At 31.7% G+C, this 23,256-nt stretch overlaps 1 protein-coding gene across 1 annotated transcript in view; it reads left to right on the top strand.

Annotated features, from left to right (window-relative positions):
• The first annotated feature begins 1,390 nt into the window (after positions 1–1,390).
• Positions 1,391–23,256, top strand: part of LOC122719195 — a 193,177-nt gene continuing 171,311 nt past the window's right edge. The window contains exon 1 of the mRNA XM_043944813.1: positions 1,391–1,503. The gene's annotated coding sequence lies outside the window, so the exon portion shown is untranslated. The remainder of the gene's footprint in view (positions 1,504–23,256) is intronic.

The following is a 23,256-nucleotide window of genomic DNA, read 5'->3' on the forward strand; positions in this document are numbered from 1 at the left end:
AGTATTTCGAAAATTATTTAAATAGTCCATTCGTATAACATGACTTATTACGAATTTAAAATTAAACGAAATTGAAGAACCACGTTTTTGTATTATATTTAACTTAAACTAGATTAAACTTCGTCAAAATAGATTTGATCGAAGGAATTGATTTTTCTATTACTAGAAAAAATTGGAAAAAATTGTCGTCGGGTTAATCTCAGGATAGACTTCGTTAAGATCAAATTAAATTAGACTAAACGGGGTTAGGATTAGAAAAACTAGGTTTGGTTGCGCTGACGAATGAATAATCCTCGAATTTTTTTTTTGTCGAACAAACCTTTAATCTCAAGCAAGCGGTTCCAAGAGCAGCGTATAAATTTTCGACGAGCAGCGAGAATCAGGGGGGGAGGGGACAAAAAGCTGAGCGATGGAAGGAGAAGGAAGGATATCGCACGATCGCGACACACGTGTTTGTCGTTTCTTGCGTGCTCCCCGTGGCGGATAGTCGTGCATCACCGCGTGAAATTCCGTTTTCAGAGGTCGACTTGGTGAACGAGGTGACATATACGACGAAGAAGAAGTGTCTTAAATTGGCGAAGAGCGAATCAAGAGGCTGGCCGAGAGAGAGAGAGAGAGAGAGAGAGAGAGAGAGAAAGAGAGAGAGGAAAAGAAACAAGGACGAATAATTAAACCGAACGAATGGGAACAGGTTGACATATCGATTGAAAGAAACGACGGAATAGATGATAATTAGAGAACGCTTAGAGAGGCTTGTCGATGAAATCAATATAGCGAGATTAAAAATAAAATAAAATAAAAATATATATATATGTACATACATAGAAATATATTAATATATGATGTGATTAATTATTAAGAAGAAAATCTACTAAAATATATGTCTTTGGAAAGAGAAAGAGAGAGAGAGAGAGAAAAAAAATATCATTCATCTATTGTTTTATCTGCTCGTTCGAGAAATTCACACGTCTGATAAGAATATTATTAAGAAGAGAGGCGAGAAGACGAATAAGAGAGAGGATACGAGGAACGACCAAAACGAATGCTGTCAATTAATATTCTATATTATTCGTATTATCTTTCGATTTACGATTTCGCCTAGTTCAATTATATATACATATATATATATATATGTGTGTATACTGTTCTTTAACAAAACACGAGCGAAATACCGTTTTTCTCTTTAATCATTCTTCGAATTCTACCTCCAGGTTAAGAATATAAATTTAAAAGAAATAGAGAGAGAGAAAGGAATATATAAAGCCACGACAACGAAAAAGAAAAAGAAGAGGAAGAAGAAGAGGAAGAAAAGAAAGAAGATAAGAATCCATGTGGAGAGAGGGGAAAATAGAGGACGTGAAACGGCCTACAAACGTATCTAGATATAGTTCGCGACACGGGTCCTCGAGCGGACCTTTCACAATGGTTGTACCTGGTTTAATCTGCAGTTAAGACTTCGTCGTTCAGAACGGAAGCCACGCTCGCTTCCGTGCCATTACCAAGGTAAGGCAGCTAGACTAAGTCCTTCAACGATGGTCTTCGTTCGATCTCGAACAGTTTTCATGGTGCAATATTATCATCCATGCTTCGTATAACCGAATGCCCTCATTCTCGAGGATCAACGAGGCTAGGTTACGTTCCCACGTCGAAATCTATTCTATTTATTTTCTATTTGTATTTTCTTTGCGTGTAAAAGTTGTAGGAAAAAAAGAAAAAGAAATTCATTTTATGGAATTGTGGAATCTATATAAAATATATACCACAAAAAAGAGATGTGGTATTGTAGTTAGTTCAACTTTTTCATACTTTTTCATATCTTCGTCTTTTTTCTTCTCGTTCTCTCCTCGAGTTTGCACGGACGATCAATGATTTCATTTTGTTTATCGTTATTCGATTGTTTTTGAGAGGATATTAAGGAAATAGACTCTTGAAAATTTTGGACGATAATAAGGTATTTCTGTGACAGGGATCTGTATTCCAGAGGTCGGTTTGGCGGTTATTTAGCGTCTAAATATCCGAGTTGCATGAAACTCACGAGAGTGCGTTTGTTCAAAGGAATTCTCGTCATGCTTTGATGATGTCTCACTTTTTCCAAGAGATGAATATCTTTTGGAATAACTGTTTCAGAACAATAAGGAAGATCTTTTAGTGTTTTAGTAAAGATTTGTGTGAAATTTTTGCGAAGAAGTTTAATTTTCGATGATCGAGACGGTTTGTTGATGTTTGCAAGCTTATAATCATGATAAGTTCGTGATTTTTAATTCTTTTTTTTTTTATAGCAGAAAAATATTTTAAATAACTGCAATTAAACTTCAAATAATTCGAAAGTTAGAATAATTAAAAAGAATATTATATCGGTATTGATAAATTAATTAAAGCGAAAAAAATTAAGCAGATATCGTAATATTTTATGAAATTAATATATGGAACAGAAAAATTATATTTACATTGTGCAGTGGTGTAATATTTTATTTTAGTTTCCTTTAGCTGCGAAAGCTTGATTCAACCCCAACTTCAACCACTTAGTTCAAACACCCTTATTTAACATCCCTAACACTTGCCATAAACATCAAACTTTCATTCTCACAATAAAACCGAGAATGATATTATGAAAGTCCCTTGAAAACAAGGAACAATAATAAGGAGGGATGAACAAGGATTTTCAAGTTACTTAACTTCTTTTCATTCGTGACATTTTACTTACATATTTTGAATTATCACGTGACTCTGCTTTTTTTTTATCGAAATTTTAATATTTTACTGAATCTTTTAAAATTTAATAATTATTATTGTATTTATAAGTTTTAAAAATATATAGCTGCTTGCTATATAAACGTTTTGTAACTTTTATATACATTTTCAAATTTTGCTTTATATATCTTGTATATACATTATATCATTAACATTAAAAATTTTTATAATTACAAATCATATTTCCAATGTTATTTATTCAGTTAGTATTCATTTAAGTATTTCTATATTCTGTTTAAAGAAACAGAAAGTCGATTGACTTCCTTCTTGGAGGAAAACCAACATTTTTATGCACTTTATAGCACGATTATGAAGCAAGCTATAGTAACAAAGACTGTGCTATAAAGCAAGAAATCTTTCCGTGATTTATTTGAAGGACGAGCTCGAATGCTCGGTCCTCGGTGAAATGAAACTTTTGGCAGACACGCGGCACAATTTCCTGGTCGCTAGAGTGCCAAGCGTCTTTACGAGCTTCGCCAGGAAGAAGGGCCGCTTTGAAAAACCGCTCAAACGTGCCAAGACACTTGTTGACGTCGCCTTCCGCTTACCATCTGTTTCCTGGAACATGATCGTGCACTTTCAAATCTGTTTCTGTTAATGATTCCCTTAATCGTTTTATTATTCTGTTTAAAATGAACTTAGTTTGGACGTTTACTGGCGTGTATCTTGCATCATAATTCGTAATATATCATCGTAAATATAATTAAAATTTAACATTCGAACAAAAACACTAATAAAACGATAATAGTAATACTAAACTTTTCAATTTAAATGCTCGATAGATAATACACGAGAAAAATATTTCAATATGGTAAAGAGAAAATTTCGATAATAAAATTATTCCCATACAGCAGTAGATAGATTTATATATATTATAAATAGATATATTTTATTTTTTTATTAAAAAATTTATCAAAATTAAATACATACTGTACTAAGCTTTATCTATCGATAATTTAAAAATTGTTTTAAAATTATAATATCATTAGATATCATTGAATACCTTTGACATCTTTAATCGTTTAGATCAGCGCGAAACAATTTATAATTGTGTATCAATCGGTAAAAAAAAATTAACTTTCACATCACGATCTCTTGTTGTATACCAAGAAACCAGATACATCAAAAGCTCGATTTCCTCTCCATCCTCGACAGTCTAATTTAGCTTCACGGAATCATGGTGGTAAAATGGTGGACGTATCTGCGAATTGGAAACGAGGCATTCTGATTTGAAACGATGGCGCACACTAACCGAATTCCGTGCGTAAAATTCTCACGATTGGTCGCGGACACGACTCGATCACAGTCCAGCACAGTCGTTGAGCAAATTGGCCGTCACTCGTGTTTCGCTAAAGCAAAACGTAAATTCCATTACGCTCGAGGCCGATTCTTTTTCCGTTTCGCGAGCCTGGATCTATGGAATCGAATGTTCGCTATATTATAAGTCATCGATGAACAACGAATTCTCGCGATAGAGATTCGAGTGTTTGTTAAAAGAGTGTAGAAAAGTTGAAGAGCAATCCTGAGAATGCGTATGGTGCCAGGAGGTAAGATTGCGCGAAGTGATCTCAAGATAGAGAAAGCGGAAAAGAAGGGAGAACTCGTGGAACAAAAAATATCGTCGCAATAAAAATTTGCTCAAAATTTTCAGTTATTGATATGGAAAAAAAAATCATTGTTATATCGTTTATCGATATAATCCTATAAGTTGAGTTTATTTTTCGAATTGATATAATTGCAGTAAATAATAAGAGTCATTGATGAGCATAAAAATGTGAGCCTATATTTCGCTCATATTTTTCTCGTCGAGATAATTTTCATAAATTTATATTCGTTATCGATCCATAAATCAATTGATCAATTGAATTGACGTCAACGCAAGCTCTGCGATTTGCGACACATGATTCGAGAATAGAGCGTAAAATTACGTACAAAAAAAAAATTGAAAAATTTCCTCTTCTAGAGTCTATCCTTTCTTTTTTTTTTTTTTGGTCGAGAGAGAAAATTCGGGAGAGATAATCGATGATGGTCGTCGAGCTCTCTCGCCTTGAGACATGGCCACGTTCCAATTCCTGTTCCCCCTCGATCCCTTATTGCCAACTCGACCGAGGTTCAGGTTATTACCAATATTGGCAGGTATTAATTATCGTTTAAAGCTGGAGGAAGTTGTTTAAGTTGAGCATTAACGCATCGATAGTTCGATTCGGGGATAATTTGTGTCAATCTCATCAAACTGTAAAAAACTGTATTTTGTCCAATTGTGGAATATTATTTATTATTATTATTATTATTATTATTATTATTATTATTATTATTATTATTATTATTGTTTAAGAATTAAAACGTTTTGCGATATCCACAGTGTGAAATATATTTTGAAAACCCGGGATTAAATTATTCGAATATTTGCTGGAACGAATGACTATCGCAACGCTTATACTTTCTTCGTTCAAATATCGTTTAAAAAATGAACCTTGTACATCGTAAAATCACATGAAATTATTGTATCCAATATGCAATCGAGAAATATGCATTAATAATTAAAATTAGCCGATAGGTATAATTGCATACATCATACAGAAGCGTGACAGTAGATAAAGTTATTGCGATCAAGTATATTTAACTGTGGGATCTTATTGATTTTGTATTCAAACACAATGTATTCTTTAATCTTGTTCGATGAAAAAAAATTTGTAAAATAATCGATAAAGGCTTTTTTAAATAAATTCTCGATGAAAAATTGATTCGCTACGTAATAGTTTTACAATATTCGCTTCAAATAATTTTAAAATTGAGATTATTGTTGTGAATTGATATTAAATACGAGTTATTTAAATGTTAGGATGGAAAGATGGATTATATGTTGTAGTTTTTTTATTGTTATGTAAAAAAAAGGATATATCCTAAATCTGCATTGATTTATCCAGAGAAATAAGGTGTATACGATGTGCAAGGCTTTGAGACTTGTTGTATTTGCGTGCACATGGATAATATCAATGGACTTGATACTATATTTCGCGCCACGATTCACGTGCTTTAACATTACTACGTTGGCTAAATATGTAATAATAGCACTTTGATTTACAATGTTCAGATTACACGTCCTGTTACAAGAGTTATTTCTTTGTGTCCATTTTGTTTTTGTTCGCGAGTAATACGCATGACTGCCGCGAGAATATAAGAATAAAAATTTGCTTATAAACATAAATTGAATTACAACGTATAAAAAATAAATAAAAAATAATAAATAAAATAATAAAAAAAATAAATAAAATGCAAATTATTATATATCTGACATGATGAGATTGATAAAATTGAATTCGATAAATTATTTTCAATTTATATGATATCTATGATTAAAATGGTTATATTTTATAATCTCTCTTTATCTCTTCAAATATTCTTTGGAATATGACCGCACATCCTCCTATTTTAATCGCTACAAAAATATCAGAAAATAAATTAAAATGAATTTATCGATATTGATCACTATAGATGTTTTTAAAAAATCAGAAAGATCAAAATAGAAATGGATTTATCGAATATAAACCTTAAAAATATTATTCTATTTTCTATTAAATAATATAAATATGTACTTGCCACTATTAACTCCATTTCTGCCATTGAATGATGCAAATAGAAAAAAAAAAATCAACAAAAATGGATTTACCAAGTGTGTGTGTGTGTCCTCCGTGGATAGTTGATCCTCGAGTGGATAACGTGGAAATTTGAATATCGAGCGTTTGGGAGGGTGTTAGCAGCGAAGATAAAGGCCTGTAGGAAGGCAACAACCCCGTTTCACAGCTATGCCACTAGTGCTAAAGCGATTTGACGAATCCCATGCGACGCGTAGTGTACACATACTGCTTCACCCTCATCCGCTCCTTCATTATTTACTTATTCTCCGAGACAGAGAATGCTTGAGCACTCTCTTGTCTCTGACCTCGTACTTTAAATATTTGCAATCGATACACCGTCCACGAGTCGTTGACTTCTTTTTTTTCATTTTTTTTCTTTTTTTTTTTCTTTTTTTTCTTTTTTTTTTCGCTTCTCTCCCCTCCTCTTGGTCTTAAGGGATGGATTCGTTCTATTTTTACACCTTCTCTTAATTCGGTCGAGATCTTCTTGCCGATATTTTTTTTTTTTTTTTTCATATTTTTGCTGCGTGTACGAATCGTCGAGTATTTTCTCTTTAACGATTTGCAAATAGACAGCTTGTCAAACTTATCGAATATCGTAATACAATATTTGTCGCAATATCGTGAAATTGTCTGTTGTATCGTCATGCTACGTGCTAAGAATTCGCAAGCCTTTGTGATTTTATTATAACTTTACTTTTCGTATATTTCCCGATTGTTTAATTCTTTGATGCATACGTTGAATTTATCAAACTCTATGATAGAGTTGTTGAGATAAAAAAGACGACAATTTATATTAAATAAAATAGCTAGCTTCACTTTCGTTCGACTTCACTTAACTTCGCGTTTACGTACACTTCTCTCATCCGAACTTTCAAAACTTTCAAATAGAGATCAAGAAACGAACGAATGAATTTCCAGGACATCCAATTCTTTCAATTTTTCGAAAAGGAATACATTCAAAATCTCAGGAAACACTCAGAATCAAACGTAATATAAAAACAAAGATATATCATTCGTTTCTTATACTCGTTTAGAATCATTTCGAATGATGATTCGAAGGAGAGATGGAGACAAGAAACTTGACTTACCGAATTCACTTTACGAAATGGCAGGACCGGTTTTATTGGTTCATGAAGTCAAGGTAGAGAAACTCGTCGAGGGAGCACTTATCCCGCGGAGATGAGCTCGATATCTAGATTTATCTCGCGAATCGAACACGGGAGAGCACGTTCGTCCTCGAGTCGTGGTGTGTACACGCTTGAATTACTCGAAACAATATCCGCCTCGAAACTTGGTCGTGACTCTTCGATCTGCTTCGACGTTCTGTGGACGTAAACACGGACAGATCCATCGTTTATTATTATTTCGCAATTCTTGGAACGGTTGGAAACAGTTTCGCGTGAAGAGAGTTGATTTCTGACAGAGATAATTGTGTTATTGTCTACTCCTATTAACGAATGTTATGGTACAAAGAAGGCATTTTACGAGATATTTCAAAATATTGAATGATTGAGCTATGGAATAATAATTGTTGTCTTTTAAAATATTTGTAGATTTGTAATGGAATATTTTACACGCGAACATGTCTTCTCTGAAAACAAATTTGCAAATTTAAAGAGAGAGTAATATTTTGAGAAAATAATTTTTGAATTATTTTCATTTATTCGATCGATAAAAAATTAAAATAAAAAGAAAGAAGAGGAGAATGTTATATAAATGAATTTGAATTTTGATTTTTAGAGAAAATTATTTCGATATGTAATTAATATAATTAATATAATTAATGTAATTAATATAATTAATAACTCGATATTAAGCGCAATCATAAGCTCTCTCGTATTTCAAGATAATATATTCTTGGATGTTACAAAGGTGTAAAGATAACGAAAGATTAACGATCGCGTTGCATGTCGCAATATTATACAGCATTTTCTCGAAACGTTAGTTGGAAACATAAGACGAACAATTACCGGTAATTTGAGTAATGTGTGGAGATACCAATTGTGCAATTGTTCTTTACTTGGAGAGATACCTTTTAAATTTCATTCATTCGTTACAACGTTCTTGATTGATCATCGTTTTCTTCTAAACCATTGCGAAATAATGTAAATGAAAAAGAATATGAAATTTACGCCACGATTTATTTAAAGATCATTTTAAGAATTAACCATTTGAAGAGTTTAGAATCGCGTAACGAAAATTAAAAAAAAGAAACGTGATATGATGTTATCGAATTGATAAACCATGTTACATGTTGTTAACTGTTGAACAATTCAATTCTTTTTGTGAAATTATAATTAACCACTTCTAGTTTACAATTTCAACCAAACAAATGAAATGTTTGAAAAGATTTATTATTATTACAATAAAATCTAAGATCTCACTCTCTGTAATAACTTTCCTCGACGGTTTAAGAATGAAAATCAAAAATTCTTGACATCGAATATTCTTACTCCCCGTCCATATGTCCTCTCCAGAAAGAACGACGCTTTTAAAATAAACGAGTCGTTTCTCACGTATTTCCTTCCGCCCGTCAGAATCGCTTCTATCCACGTCTCTGCAACATGCGACGTTTACGGCGAGGATGTGTGTCGTTGAGCGCAATACATTCTCTCTCCGTCATCGTCTTCTTTATAGGAAAACCTGAAATATTTTTGAAGTCGAAGTTTCCACTCGCTTTAGGATCGAAGAGGATTGAAAGCGCATTGTGCAGCGCAATCGCTGTATACTGGTTTTCTATTGGCCGTGTATCCTCGAATCCTGCCCTCTGTTTCTTTCGATTTCTTCGATCTCCGATCGAAAACTCGTTAGGCTTGTAATCTTACACGCGAGATTCTCGCGTTAATACTTGTTTTTCGATTGCAATCGAGTAGAATCGACAATCCAGTTTCTGATTACCAGATGATAGGGTTGAACAGGGAAGATATGGTTCGTGAAAGTATTTCTTTCAAGTTTTTCAATTAAATTTGAGAGAATCGTAATTTAAAAACTTGGAATCCTTGGAAGTTTGCATAAATTTGTTTAATTTATGTGAATAAAGGAAAAGAGATTGTTATACATATGTGAGATGATGTATTAAATGATACCTATATATAGAAGATTAGTTAGTAGGAAAATTTAATTGATCAATTTGTTTGTGGAATAATATAAATATAGATTCAATGTAAAAAATTCGAGAAGAGATTGATTTATTTGAAATATTGTATATATAAATATTTTATTTGAGTTAGAATTAATAATAAATTAAATAAATTAATAATAGGCTATCTTTATTTAATCTGAATGTATTGAAAATTATTTTCTAAAGTATTATATGTGTATATCTTTTATAAAAAAGAAAAAGAAATTATAAATTATTCTTTGTAAGTAACATATAAAATTTTAAAGAATATTTGATTATATTTGATTTCTTTCAAATATATATAATCGTACGATAGTAGAATATTTAATGAATTTTCGTTGACAGCTAGTGAGTTTGATAAAAAGAAATTCGAATTTGAAGGCAATGAATAATCCTGATGATCAAAGTTTATTAAATCAAGATTATACTAAAGATTATACTCGAGCGTTAATTCCGCTTTGGCAAGTCTACATTAAGTCTATATCAAGAAAAAACTTTGGTAGTTAGAGATACATTACAGTTAAGATATTATTAAGAGGAAACTTTGTAAGTTTATGCAATCCTCGGCAGAGCAGGAGTATAAAGCTAAATCGACACTTAGTTGCATATTTTCAGGATCTTTTACTCATTCCTCACTCTAATTAATACAATTTCACTTTCCTCCGCTTCAATACGAAAGTAATTTAATTTAAAAGAATCTTAACGATACGTCAAAAGTTTGGAATTACTCTCCCACAGCTGCATCAAATTTTCCTACTATTTCTACAACTTTCTCACTGTTCAAATTAATTAATTAATTTTTCAGCTAATTCTTTATTTTACCTAACATGCAACATATAATTAAACAATCCCATACTTTTTAATTAGAAAGAAATTTCAAATAAAACAAAAGAACAACTAACACTCCATCCAATTACCATCACATTCGTCTCTCGAGAAAAAAATCTACCTATCATCTCACTCACCAACACCTACCCTCATATAAACGCAATAATCTTCGCATAATTCTCTCGATTCTCCTACGTTTATCCCCTCTCCAACTCTTCTCCAAACCTACACTTCAAATCTACACTTCCCCATTCTCCCATTTTCCTTGAACACCACACCCATCCCCCTTTGGAAACGGAATTAAAAAACGAGACGTCTCGCGCGCAATTTCCAGGTCCACGTTGGTTTCCAGAAACACAATACTCCCTCCTCCTCCCCGACAGTCGGTTCCCTCGGTTATTAAGCCGGCCACGGTTTCGCATTCGACGAAAAAAAGGGGTCTATCAGCGCCGCCCTTTCCCGTCTCTCGATTCTTTCCCACATCAGTCATCCAACCCTTCCCTCTCTCCCTTCCCGTTGTTTTTCCTTCAGACAATGGTGCACGATAGTATCTCTGCGAGATCAAAGCCGAGCAAGCGTGCTCATGAACGCGAATTCCATTGTTTTCTCGTCTCGTGTTTTCGTTCTGATTTTTTTTTTCCTTTCTCCTTCCCTTTTTTCCCCCGCCATCTTCCGATTTCTTTTCATGACAGACAACTTTCGCTTATTTTTTTTTTTTTTTTTTTTTTTTTTTAGTTGTAGATGGTTAACAATTTTCGTTAGTTAGTTTCGTTCGTTCGAGGGTCGGAATAATATTCGAATATAAAATAATCGGGAAGGAGAAAATGTTCGCGCGAGAAATTTTAGAAAATGATTCGTCTCTGGAGATTTTCGTGTAATATTCAGACTTGTGTGTAAACTTGGAATTGTTTCTATTGAAGGAAATTTTCAGTATAATTGATTATCCAAATTTAGATTGTTTAATTTTTTTTTTAAAAAATCTCGAATTGTTTTTTTTTTTGGAATTTTAAAAATTATTTTACCTTTTTAAATAAAAGGTACAATTTGTTTATGGTAATTGTCATTATTAAAAATGGATGGAAGGAAGGAACCATGGAAAGGAAATGGAATATGCACATGCATAAGCAGTATTGATACTGCTGAATGAATTTTCAAGAAACGAAATGGTTGAAATTGTACTTTAAAATTGCTGCTTCGTTAACTCGTCCCCTGTTATGTAAATTTTCCGCGTTTTTAAATATTTTATTGCCTGGCGTAAGTACTACTGCTTACCTCTCCAAGATATTAAATTCAAATTTCACGTATATTTAATAATTTTCCTGATTTACTTTTTATTGATTTTATTAATTTTTCTACTACTTTTACATGGATTTTATTATTAACTGAATGCAACTTCAGAAACTGAAGTATATATACATACACGTGTATCGAATTCGACGAATAAATAAGTTCTTCGTGATGGTTTATTATCTATTAATTATTCAACAATATTTCAAGAATCGTTCTCTCTTGTATTGGATCCACGTTTATCGAGCGCAACAATGCGCAAAAGACACGATAGATATTCATATATAATTATAAAAAGTGACGCGAGCTACATATAAGTCGTATCGTATACTATCGTATGTAATATCGTGCTTTCGATATAAGCTTCTGATAGAAGAAGCTCGAGTGAATCGAGATTACAATACTACGTTGACAAGGAAGTTTCTTTTATCAGTATAACTTTTCATATCGGGTTTAAATGCCGGCTCTCTCTCCTTTATTCAGTCGGCTAATGTCCTCGATGAAATAATATTTCAAAGCTTCTCATATCGGAGCGGATGAATCGTCGTTTCTCTATCGGAGAGAAAATATCGTCTCCCTTGAAAAAGTTAAAAGAGGCCTTCGTAATGCAATGGTAATTTTGCTTCTCGACTTTTCTTGAATAGATAGTACTCGAAAGACTGACTCAAAGACCAAGTCCAATATTCCACAATGTTGTACAGATCTGTTGTATTCTAAGATGTAAATAGATATTGTAAAAAATGCAAAGTTGTTGATAAAATTCACATATATTTTTATCGTTGAAATTTTATTGTTTAATTTTTAAAAAAATGATTGACACAAGATCAACTTTGACTTGATAATGTTCGTTATAATAAAATATACTTCCTAGCAAGAAGAATTATTATATAATATATTTAATTTCAAAAAGATGTAAAATACGTCTTTATAAATTAAATAAAAATTTCTTAAATTAGGGATAAAGAATATGTTATATGATATAATTTTAAAATATAATTATTCGTTGAAATTTTAAACAGCAAATTAAATAATAACACTTTTTTTCAAGATATAATCAACTACAACATCTTCCAATACCAATTTTAAAAATTCTCTTGCGTAAAAATTCAAATTTTTAGATCGAGTAAAGAAGCGATATAAATTTCAAATCATAATGCAGATGTTATTAAATAAAATTCTCGCGTTTTTCTTCCCACCCTTGTCTCGAAAGAAAAAGCGGAAACACGTCTTTCTATTATCTCCGGTACGTTTTGCGTTAACTTGACCACCTTCTCTCGTGACGAACGAAATTAAGCTAAATGAAATTGAATTTCCTGGAGCGCTCTTCCAGAGCTCGAGATTTTCGACATTCTGTGCAATACGTAACGGAAATGTCCTGATTGTATTTCACGTCGACAAAATGTGTTCGCGCCACGAACCGTTCTCTCTTTTATTCATCTCCTCTGTTTATTCGAAACAGAGAGATGTGCTTTCTTTTTTTTTTTTTTTCATTAACAAAAATTGGATATAATCCTGGAATCAAAATTCAATTTCGAATAATTTTAAAGCAATAATTAATTAATCGTTCCTTAGATGGAATTTTTTTTATTGTTCTTTCTCCCTAATTAAATTATGGAGAAAATTATTAAAAATTCTTAAAATAACATCATTTTCTTTCTATATAGAATATGAACCGAGTGTATCCATTTTTACATTATTATTTGACCAACAATTAAAATCTCTCAAAAATAGGACGATTATATAACGTTCTATCACAATCCAATTTACATTCCCCCCAATACATTCCCCCCATCTTTCAAATGCTATATTCAAATATAATTTGAATAAACCTTCAAACAACAACATAATTACCCTCTCACGAGAAAATAACTCTCTCAAGATTAATCAATTCTCCTATAATTCACCAAACAACACACAGATTCGATTGGAACCACCAAAATCACTCGAAGGGTCCGTTCAAAATCGATGTTTCGATTTGATTCCAAACATCGGGACCACCATGTAACATGTGAACTTGAACATTGAACTTGGAAGCGTTGTGGTTGAGGAATCATGGCGCTTATGCGACATGGATCGTTGAAAGGTTGACGTGGTCTCGAGTGATCGATTGAATGAGCCAGTCGAGGAGTTGGTCTCGTAGAGATCCAAAGGTTGGATGGAAATCTGACTTTGTTTTCCACGGAAAAGAAAGTCGCGAGCAAGGCGCATGAGTTTCGCGGCGCTGATTCATGAAGTCGGCACGGCGGTATTAAACGAAGATTAATCTCCATAGTGGAAAGGGTGGAGAGGAAGAAGGAAGAAACGCGGATAATCCATTAATCGCCTCCCCAACCCAATGTCTGAAGTTCGCTGGAATTTGAATTCGTTTCTATCGGCGTCTTCCTGTCGAAGAAAGAGAGAGGGAGAGGGAGAGAGAGAAGAATGAAAAGAGGGACTTTTCAATCTCTACCATCTCTACCTCGTACACTTTCTCTCCCGACTGCTTGTCCAGGGAAGGTAATAATAAACTTTAGTCCGGAATTTCGCTGGAGATTCGGGAAAAAATACGTACACGTTGATGGTGGAGAGAAAGGAATTAAATTCTATCGTGTCTCAAAATTTTTCGTTTTTCTTTTATTTTATTTTTTAAGAAGTTTTATCTGGAGATGAGGAGGGGAGAAGGAATGGAATTTAACGTAGTTGGAAATTGAATTTATTATAAGGGATGTCGCGTTGTTTTATTCGTTTTTTTATTCATTTATTTATTTCTTTTTCTTTTCCTTTTCTTTTTGATGAGTTTTATTATCTATAGATGAAATGGATTCTATCGTAAAAGTATTTTTTAGGAAAATTGGGGATTTATTGAAATGTTGTTGGTGGAATTAATCGATCGATTTGTGCGAAATAATAGTTGTTATCGAGGCGAGGAAGTATGAATGTACGAAAATGAATTTATGATGCACAAACAGGTGGATTCGATTCGTGCGATATGAAGTGTAGATTAAGATGAATTATAATTTATTGGTCGAGAGTTCAGCTCGTTCGATCAACCATTTGATGGTAAAATAAAATATTTTACTTGTACTGTAAAATATACTATTGCAATCATTATCGATAAACTGTCTCAAATGATAAATTAAAAAAAAATCATAAAGGTAAATGCACCCAACTTCGTGCATAACCATCCAAACATGGGATTTTATCAATTACCCCATGGAGATGGGGTGTTAAAAATCCATAAGAACGTAAATTGCTTCAGCATCATATCCGATCGGATTTCCGTACACATAACGAGACAACTGTCCTCAATGCGAACGGAAGAGAAACCCAATCGAGGCCAGCAAAACGATCCTTCCACCCGTACATTATATCTCTCCTTATTCGTGAAAAACGTCAGATGCGTTCGACACGATCGCGTATAATAAGATTTTCCAGACAGGCGAACGTTTGCTCGTTTTGTTTCTGATAAAATTTGAGGATGAAATATTTCTTCTTTTTTTATTTTTTTTCTCTCTTTACTTTCATCCCATTCGACGAATTCGACCGTTGTGTTGCGATCGTAAAAATTTTTTAATAACGAAATTTCGACCGATTGTATCGAAAGTTGGAAAATATTCGATAAAATGGAATTCATTTTTCGAAGAGGAAATTGCACTTGGATGGAAATTTCCAATATGGAATGAAATTATAGCGGCCTTTGCCATATAGAGAGGAGGGTCTTAAATTAAAGCATCCAATAGCGGAGCAGATTAATGTAACTGCATGCGGGATCGCATGTAACATTTCATGATAGGGAGGTTGAAATCTTGGATAAGCTTTGGCACTTCCTGTGGATCAGGATCTTGGATCAGAATCTTGGATCAGGATTCAGGAAATATATACCGTGTAAACTTTCATACCTGATTAATCGCGGTTTAAACGAGAATTGGGTTAAAAAAAATTTTTATCCAAGTCTAAGCGAAGATTAAGAATTTTTATCCATTCAGAATGTTTATTAATCAATTAATTTTGTATATTCTAATTTATAATTAATCGATTAATTTTATACGTTACGCGTGCAACAAGAGGCAACATGTTTCGCTTTATTATTTCTACTTCAATTCAATCTCAATTTATTAAAAAACTAATAATAATAAAAAATAATCCAAAAGTCTTTTTAAAATTTACGATATTTATATATCTCTCACGAAATTTGTTAATATTTTAAGATCGAAGAGTCAATACATTATTTCCCTCTAATATTCTAGAACACCATTCTAATATCTTAATGCTTAACCATTACGCGAACATGATTAAAAAAATAAAGTATAGTCATCATCTTTCACCTCTGTAAAACTTAAAATTAATTTCCCTAGAAAAGTTTGCACACATGTATACATATAACATCGCCCAATTTATTTACCTTCAAAAATGAAAAAACGTGAAACATGAATCATTTGAACAGTTTCTAGTATTAAAAAAAAAAAAAAAAATCCCTGTAGCACTGTACCTCACCATCATTACCGCTCGAATCGTTGCGCGACCCCGATATTCCACGAACCAACCCCTATTTCTTTTCTTTATGCGCTGTGCGTCCTCCCAATCGTCGTTCCTCGTACCACGGCCAATGCGAACAACGTATCACCGAACCTTATCGGCGAGAGTGAAAGGATGATATTTCGTGAAACGTGAAGAAGCTAGCTAGGCGGGAACCCGGAATGCACACAGGAAACGGTATCCGATACGGCGGCTACTTTGCACATTCGATGTATCACGGGCCGAAGATGGATTGTCGTGAAAATGCATCGCGGGTTCCGTTTATTTATTAGAAACCGACCGAGGTTCAACCGCTTCGACCGTTTTCGATCCTCGTCGTCGCCCGATAATATTTTCACTGCGAATAATATCGTATGAATTATTGAATACACAACTGGAATCGAATCGTTTTCCAAAGGGATGATATTTTAATCAATTGTATAAATAGGGGAAGGAAAATTGTTGTTCTAGGGGATTAAAAAGGAGGATTTTTGAGGGTTTAACAGTGCCAATTAAATTTTTGTCGATTTTATTGAGATGCGAAAAAACAGTAAATATATTGTTGGTTAGGTTAAGCTAGATATTGTATTTTGATATACGGTTTATTAATTTTCAACGTTCTTTTTTTTTTTCGCTCATTGGTCTTGAATAAAAATTTAAAATCGTGTCAAAAAGTTCAATAATTCATCGATTGATCGAAAATAAAAGATTCTAATATAAATTTGTAAATGATTTGCTAATCTCAAATACAAGTTTATTAAGATTAGATCTGTATTGTTGAAAATTATTATTTCTTTAAAATACAAACGATTAATTATTCTTACTGTTATATTATAATATTAAAATCTGCTTGTTCAATCTTTAAAATAAATCCTATGTTTTAACATACCGTTTAGAAACATACGATAATAATAAGACAAAGAGAAGGATATAACAGTAATATTTTTTCGACTATAAACTTCACATTTTATATCCCATCAAATAAAGAATTACAATGTATCTCATGCTTGCGCAAATTCTACAAACCGCTGAGAAGATTATGTATGATTCTCGTAATTTCTCTCTCTCTCTCTCTCTCTCTCTCTCTCTCTCTCTCTCTCTCTCTCTCTCTCTCTCTCTCTCTATGTCGGTGATCTATAGCAGGCTAGGGTAACAAAGCCAGATAATTTCATATCCCAACCCCTTGTCCTCTCCACGATAAATCGTGCGTACTCGGTTCGGTTGTGTTATCAGATGCGTGCGAAATTTTCTCGTTTTCTACGGGGAGGGGGAAAAAAAAATGAAAGGAACCTCGCTGGGATATTTCGTCTCGACCGAGCGCACATTTTCTCGATTTTATGAGAAAAAAAGAGAGAGAGAGAAAGAACGTTACTGGCTTGTTTCATCGTGAAGGGTGAACGATCGAGGATGATGTCCTTCGATGTTTCTTCGACGACTTGGATTTAAATTCACTATCTTGAAGAGATTGGATAAAGTAAACGAGATAGTGTATGTAAATTGGATTTCTCGATAAATCTCAGTGAAATTTTGCTCTTGATTGAAGGGTTTAATATAAATCGATGGATATACAAGAGTTACTTGGAAGAGGAAGGTATTTTTTTTTGGGAGGGGAAGAAGAAAGGAAAAAATGAAATTAAAACGAGAGATTATTTTTTGTAAGGGGATGGAATTGTATTTAATTATTCTCTTATAAAGTTATATATTCTCTTATAAAGTTTTTTCTTTTTTATAATGTTTTATATTTAGTTTTCATAGCATTCAGATTTTTATATGAAAGTATTATTTTAATATTTAAATGATACGATAAATACAATGATATAATTTTCTGTTATATTTATCTTGTTTAATTTAAACTTTGTATCTCTTTTTTGTTTGGTAAACTATCGCGTTCAACTAATATCTTGCGTAATATGTATTTGACGTTGTGAAATTAGTTTATCAAAATTTACTTTATACGTCAATTGAAGTTTGAATAACAAACTGGGCTATCAGGAATATATTGTTTTGAATGTATATATTGTACGATACCAAGAAGTTTATTAAGAAGAGTGAAAATTGAAAACATAGATATTCAAGTTACAAAAATATTTATTATAACTATATTTAATTCCTCTGAATGAACAACTAATTATTATTTACGACACGATCAATCTTAACATTAAAGAAATTTAAATGTTTCATAGTTTAAATTCATCATTAATTACTAAAATTTCATTTCAAGAACTCTTTGATCTCCAACCACATGTAACTGTCTATTATTTCATTCACACAGTTCACTCTATATATCTTCGTATATATCTTCCCTTTTTGTTAATACAAAGCTAACTTATAATAATAATCGTAACTCAAATCGAACGTATCGTTCCTTTTTCAATCGAGAAACAACAATTATTACTATTTATTTTACAATCAATTCTGGCAAATAAAGAAACTCGAATTTCTTTTCATCAAATTCACGACCAATTACCAAAATTTCATTCAACGTTTCAAGAGAGCTCTTTTATCCCCGGCCACATGTAACTGTCTATCATTTCATTCCACGGTTCACCGTATCGTGGTCGTTAATTACCTGATTGCCTTGGTCGATAATTAAGCGACTTTATTGAAATTTTCCAACCTGTTATCGACCGGCCACGATGGCCAATTTAACGCGATAAAATATCTCGATCCATATTGAGCGGCCACAGGATTCCGATAAACAGATATATCGATCCACAATCGAATGACGGCCAACCGGGACATCGGCGTCTGATTGAAATTCAGTGCCACGATGCGTACCTGATTGCGCTTTAATAAATAAAGGCGGCCGACATTCGAGGCCTTTCCTCTGTTTCGGCCGGGTTCCGTTTGCGTTTCGCAAACATCTGGGAACTTTGTTCTCGAGGAGAGCGGGAAAAACGGGGAGGGAATCGATGTGGTGTACGTGTCACGCGTTGTTCCACGAGTTTTTTTCGTTTAGATACGAACGTACAAAGAAGAGGTATATTCTTGCATGGAAAATTGTGCGAGAGAAGTTATTCTTATTTTGTTCTTCTTTCTTAGAACAATTGTAATTTTCGCCAAGTATTTTATTCTCATTTTCGATAGAATTATAATTATGATCGATGTTTTTTTTTGTGATACGTGATTGGTAATGAGATATATTTTTCGCGTACATTTCTTTAAGATTGAAGGATGAATTTTTTAGAGATGTTAGAATTTAGTTGACTGCAACGAAACAGTGATATGAATTAAAAAATTATAATATTGATGTAAGATCATACAAGAATCTCGTATCAAAATTAGAAATAAATATAGCAATAAAAGAATAGAACAAGAATAACAATTTTATTGTATAATAATAATAATAAATCAAAAACTGAAATTTTTTAATTGCGCCATTGTTACAATAAATGAACGATATGTATATCATATCCCTCGAGAGGTTAAACGTAACTTATACGTGTACATGTGTATCAGTATTCCCCGAGAGACTAATTAAATAGCATATGAAACTGTTATATTTTTTTCTTTAAAAAATTTATTTTTAATGTATCTTCATTATTCTGTTAAAAAATATTTTGTTTTAAAAGAATATTTCAAAAAGAATTGAAAAAAAAAATAATATAATTAACATGAGTATATTTTTTCCAAAAATTTTCATTATAACTTTCAAATACTGTGTTTCTTATTTCAAAATATTTTTTTTCCTAAGACTTTTTAAAATTAGGAAATGGAATATCATTTTCGTGTATTAAAATATTCTTAAGAAAAATCTAAATCAACGATCTTAGAAAAGATAGCGTGATAATTATTGTGAAAGGATACACAACTTTATCCTGAGAAGATTTTTACTTTAATCTCCTGAAAGCGGCTTTAATTGTGGTGTTTTCTTATTACGAAAACTTTTTTCAAAGTGACAAGTAGGATTGACAAGGAGAACAAAGGAAAGAAAAAATATTTTCAATTCAAAAATGATTTTCAAAGCGTTATTCTCTTTTTTTTTTTTTTTTTTTTTTTCAAAAACATTGCTTCCACTCTTTTCGTGGAAAAGCGACTTTCGTGGAAATCGTTTACGCCTCATCGTGAAGCTTGAAAAATTGTTAAAGTTGAAGTAATTACGCGTGAATCGTGTAACATCATTTTTCAAAAGGTATTACGTGTCGTAAGTAAAAACCATTAATTTTAAAGCGGAAATTAAATTCGTATTTCTCGTGGACAATATAATTAAATAATACTTTCGTTTAAATTATTTTATCATTGTTAAATTCAATTTTATGTTCGTTGACAAAATTTTGTTCATCGATCGAAAATTCCATTCTGGATAAATAATTTTCCAGAATATAAATCAAATCTTAAAACGAAATCTTATGCAATTTGTGCAGAATATCGAGAAATATATAATTAAAAAAAAAATATTAAAGTTTGTGTTTTTTGATTGATTTTTTATATTTGATTATTATTTTCTAGCAATTTTGAGTTTTGAGTTGTGAAATAATCATTTTAGATTATTATTGATATATATTAGAACGTACGTTAAGATATAAGTCACTATATATTGTAAATAATTATGAACATAGAATAGCATTTCTATATATTTCATATATCTATATTTAAATTAATTATTGAATCAAATATCATTATCACACTGATTGTCAAGAAAATAATTTAATATCAATTAAACAATAATTCAAATCTATATATAAAAATTTATTTATATTTTTATAATAATAATAATTGTATTGAAATGTTGTTACAAATTAAATATGTTTAAAATATTTAAATACGATTTATAAGTAATACTTTATTCAAAATTTTGAAAATACTATAAAATGGTGTCAAAATAGATATATGGCTATAGTAAAGAGGTTATTTCATTGCATTATCTGTTTTTGTTTTTAAATTGATTCATATTTTATCACTTTTAAAAAAATTTACCATTTATGTTCCATAATACCTGAATTATAGTATAATTTATGGTTCATTATTCAATTGTATAATTCAATTGTATAATTGTTCCTATCTAATGTATGTAAAACAAATAATTTATGTATGAAAACACTATTTATGAAATAATCCATTATTCATAATTTATAATTTAATCTTATTCCACTTACAATTAATATGTATAGAAATGCTTCAAGCAATAAACGAATCAAATTAATTCGTACATATATTCATTATGAAAATTTTTGCACAATATTGTTTCAATGTATTCAATGTATAATATAATAACAAAATATAATATAATACAAAATTAATTAATATAATTATGTATTACACTTTCAACAAACAACATTCAAAGATTAAAAACCGTTCAAAAAATTCTAACCTAAAATTCTAAAAAAAATACACGAAGAAAGAAATCAATATGTCAAATAACAATCTTTTCACTATCGAGACCAAAAAGAAATCACACACACGTAACAATTATTCCCCCTTGATAACTCACAATAATTTCCTCAAAAAAAGAAAAAAAACAGAATTATTTCTTTTCTGTTCAAACGATCGATTAATACGGTTAGTCTCAACAGTCGCGTTTCTGTTTTTCTCGAACGCGACAGTGCTGCCATCTTCATTGTCTCAAAATGAATGATATCGTGTTTCTACGCTGGCAATGAAAAAAAAAAAAAAAAAAAGAAAGAAAGAAAGAAAGAAAAAAAAGAGAAAAATCCAATTTTGTCGGAGAAACTCATCGATCTTTTCCTGTCTACCCTCTTCGGCAACTACGCGTCCTACGGCCTAATAAATTGCTGTTATACGTATGTACAATGTAATTGGATAAAATACGATAAGTTGAAGTAAGGGTTAAAGCTGTTTGGCGAGCTTCTGCAGTCTTGAGAAATTTATGTTGTAATATAATGTAATATAACATAACATTTCACCCTGAGGAAAGTTCATTCGGGCATTAGGGGATAATTTGGAATTCCAAATGCGAAATGGAGGTCAACAGGACACTGTCCTAGACGAAAATAAAAGATTCGAGCTTTTGGAGGATAGAAATTCGTTGTATTTTTGGCTTCGAAACATTCATTGTGATTTTATGATCTTTAATCGTGTCGCTCTCTTGAAACTATTTTAGTAATGTCAATTACTAAAGTGTTTCACTGCTATTCGAGTGAAAATAAAATAATATTCTAAAAGGATATAAATTTCTTATATTTTTTTATAATTTTCTGACTTTTAATCCTTCATAGTTTTTATCAAAAAGTTTCATCGTTTTAGGATTTTGAAGTTTACTATAAGATATTGGATTTACAAAGTAAAATTTTTTAACTAGTTTTATAAATAGAATACAATTTTCACATTATCTATTAAAAATTATATAAATTTATCCTGACAAATATTTTATCAATTATTCCATAAACATATTGATAGTAGTACACGTTGATAGTAGTACGTGGCACAATGTACATTGACTCTATACTGTCATTTTAAACTAAGCATCACATATTTTTACAAAATGAAAGAACATTGTTGAATAAGTAGAGTCAACGATCGATACTGTATACATTATTCAGTCAACCTGTCTGAGTCGATAATTGACACGACTTGTACGTCGACACTGTAATTCCAATCTAACTACCATTCAAATGTTTAATTCGATAATTAAGAGTAACGATTCTAGAAACTTTCCATTTCTTCCTCCTCTTCTTCTATTCTATTTCTTTCTAGTTAGTTGCACGCAAACCGGATAGAGAAACTGGACAATCCGGTCACGTGCAGGTCTTGCGGCTACGTGGCCGTACTAGTAATTTCCGAATTCAAGTGAGTCGCTGAAAAAACCGTGGAATGAAGAGGCTTTTTTCGTCGACAAACTGTACAATCCACATATCACTTGGACACGTGTAACTATCAATCTGGAGAATTCCCTCTCCCCCTTTTTGTTTTTCATCTTTCTTTGTCTTTTTCTCTTTCTATTTTTGTTTTTTTTTTTTTTTTTTAGGAGAAATATCTTGTTGGGAAGAGAGCTCTTCAAGTTGCGTGAATATTATTTTGTAGTCTATAACGATATATAAGATATATAAGATGTATTTTTACAGTATCTTTGAAGGATCGATTCTAGAGGCTGAAACAAATATTAAAGTTGATATATATATATATATATATTTGTATAATATCAGTTGAGACTTCTTTATCGAGTTAGATAAGCAA

This window comes from Apis laboriosa, unplaced genomic scaffold, assembly GCF_014066325.1.
Source record: "Apis laboriosa isolate Shangri-la unplaced genomic scaffold, ASM1406632v1 scaffold70_cov154, whole genome shotgun sequence".
In the NCBI taxonomy this organism is placed as follows: Eukaryota; Metazoa; Arthropoda; class Insecta; order Hymenoptera; family Apidae; genus Apis; species Apis laboriosa.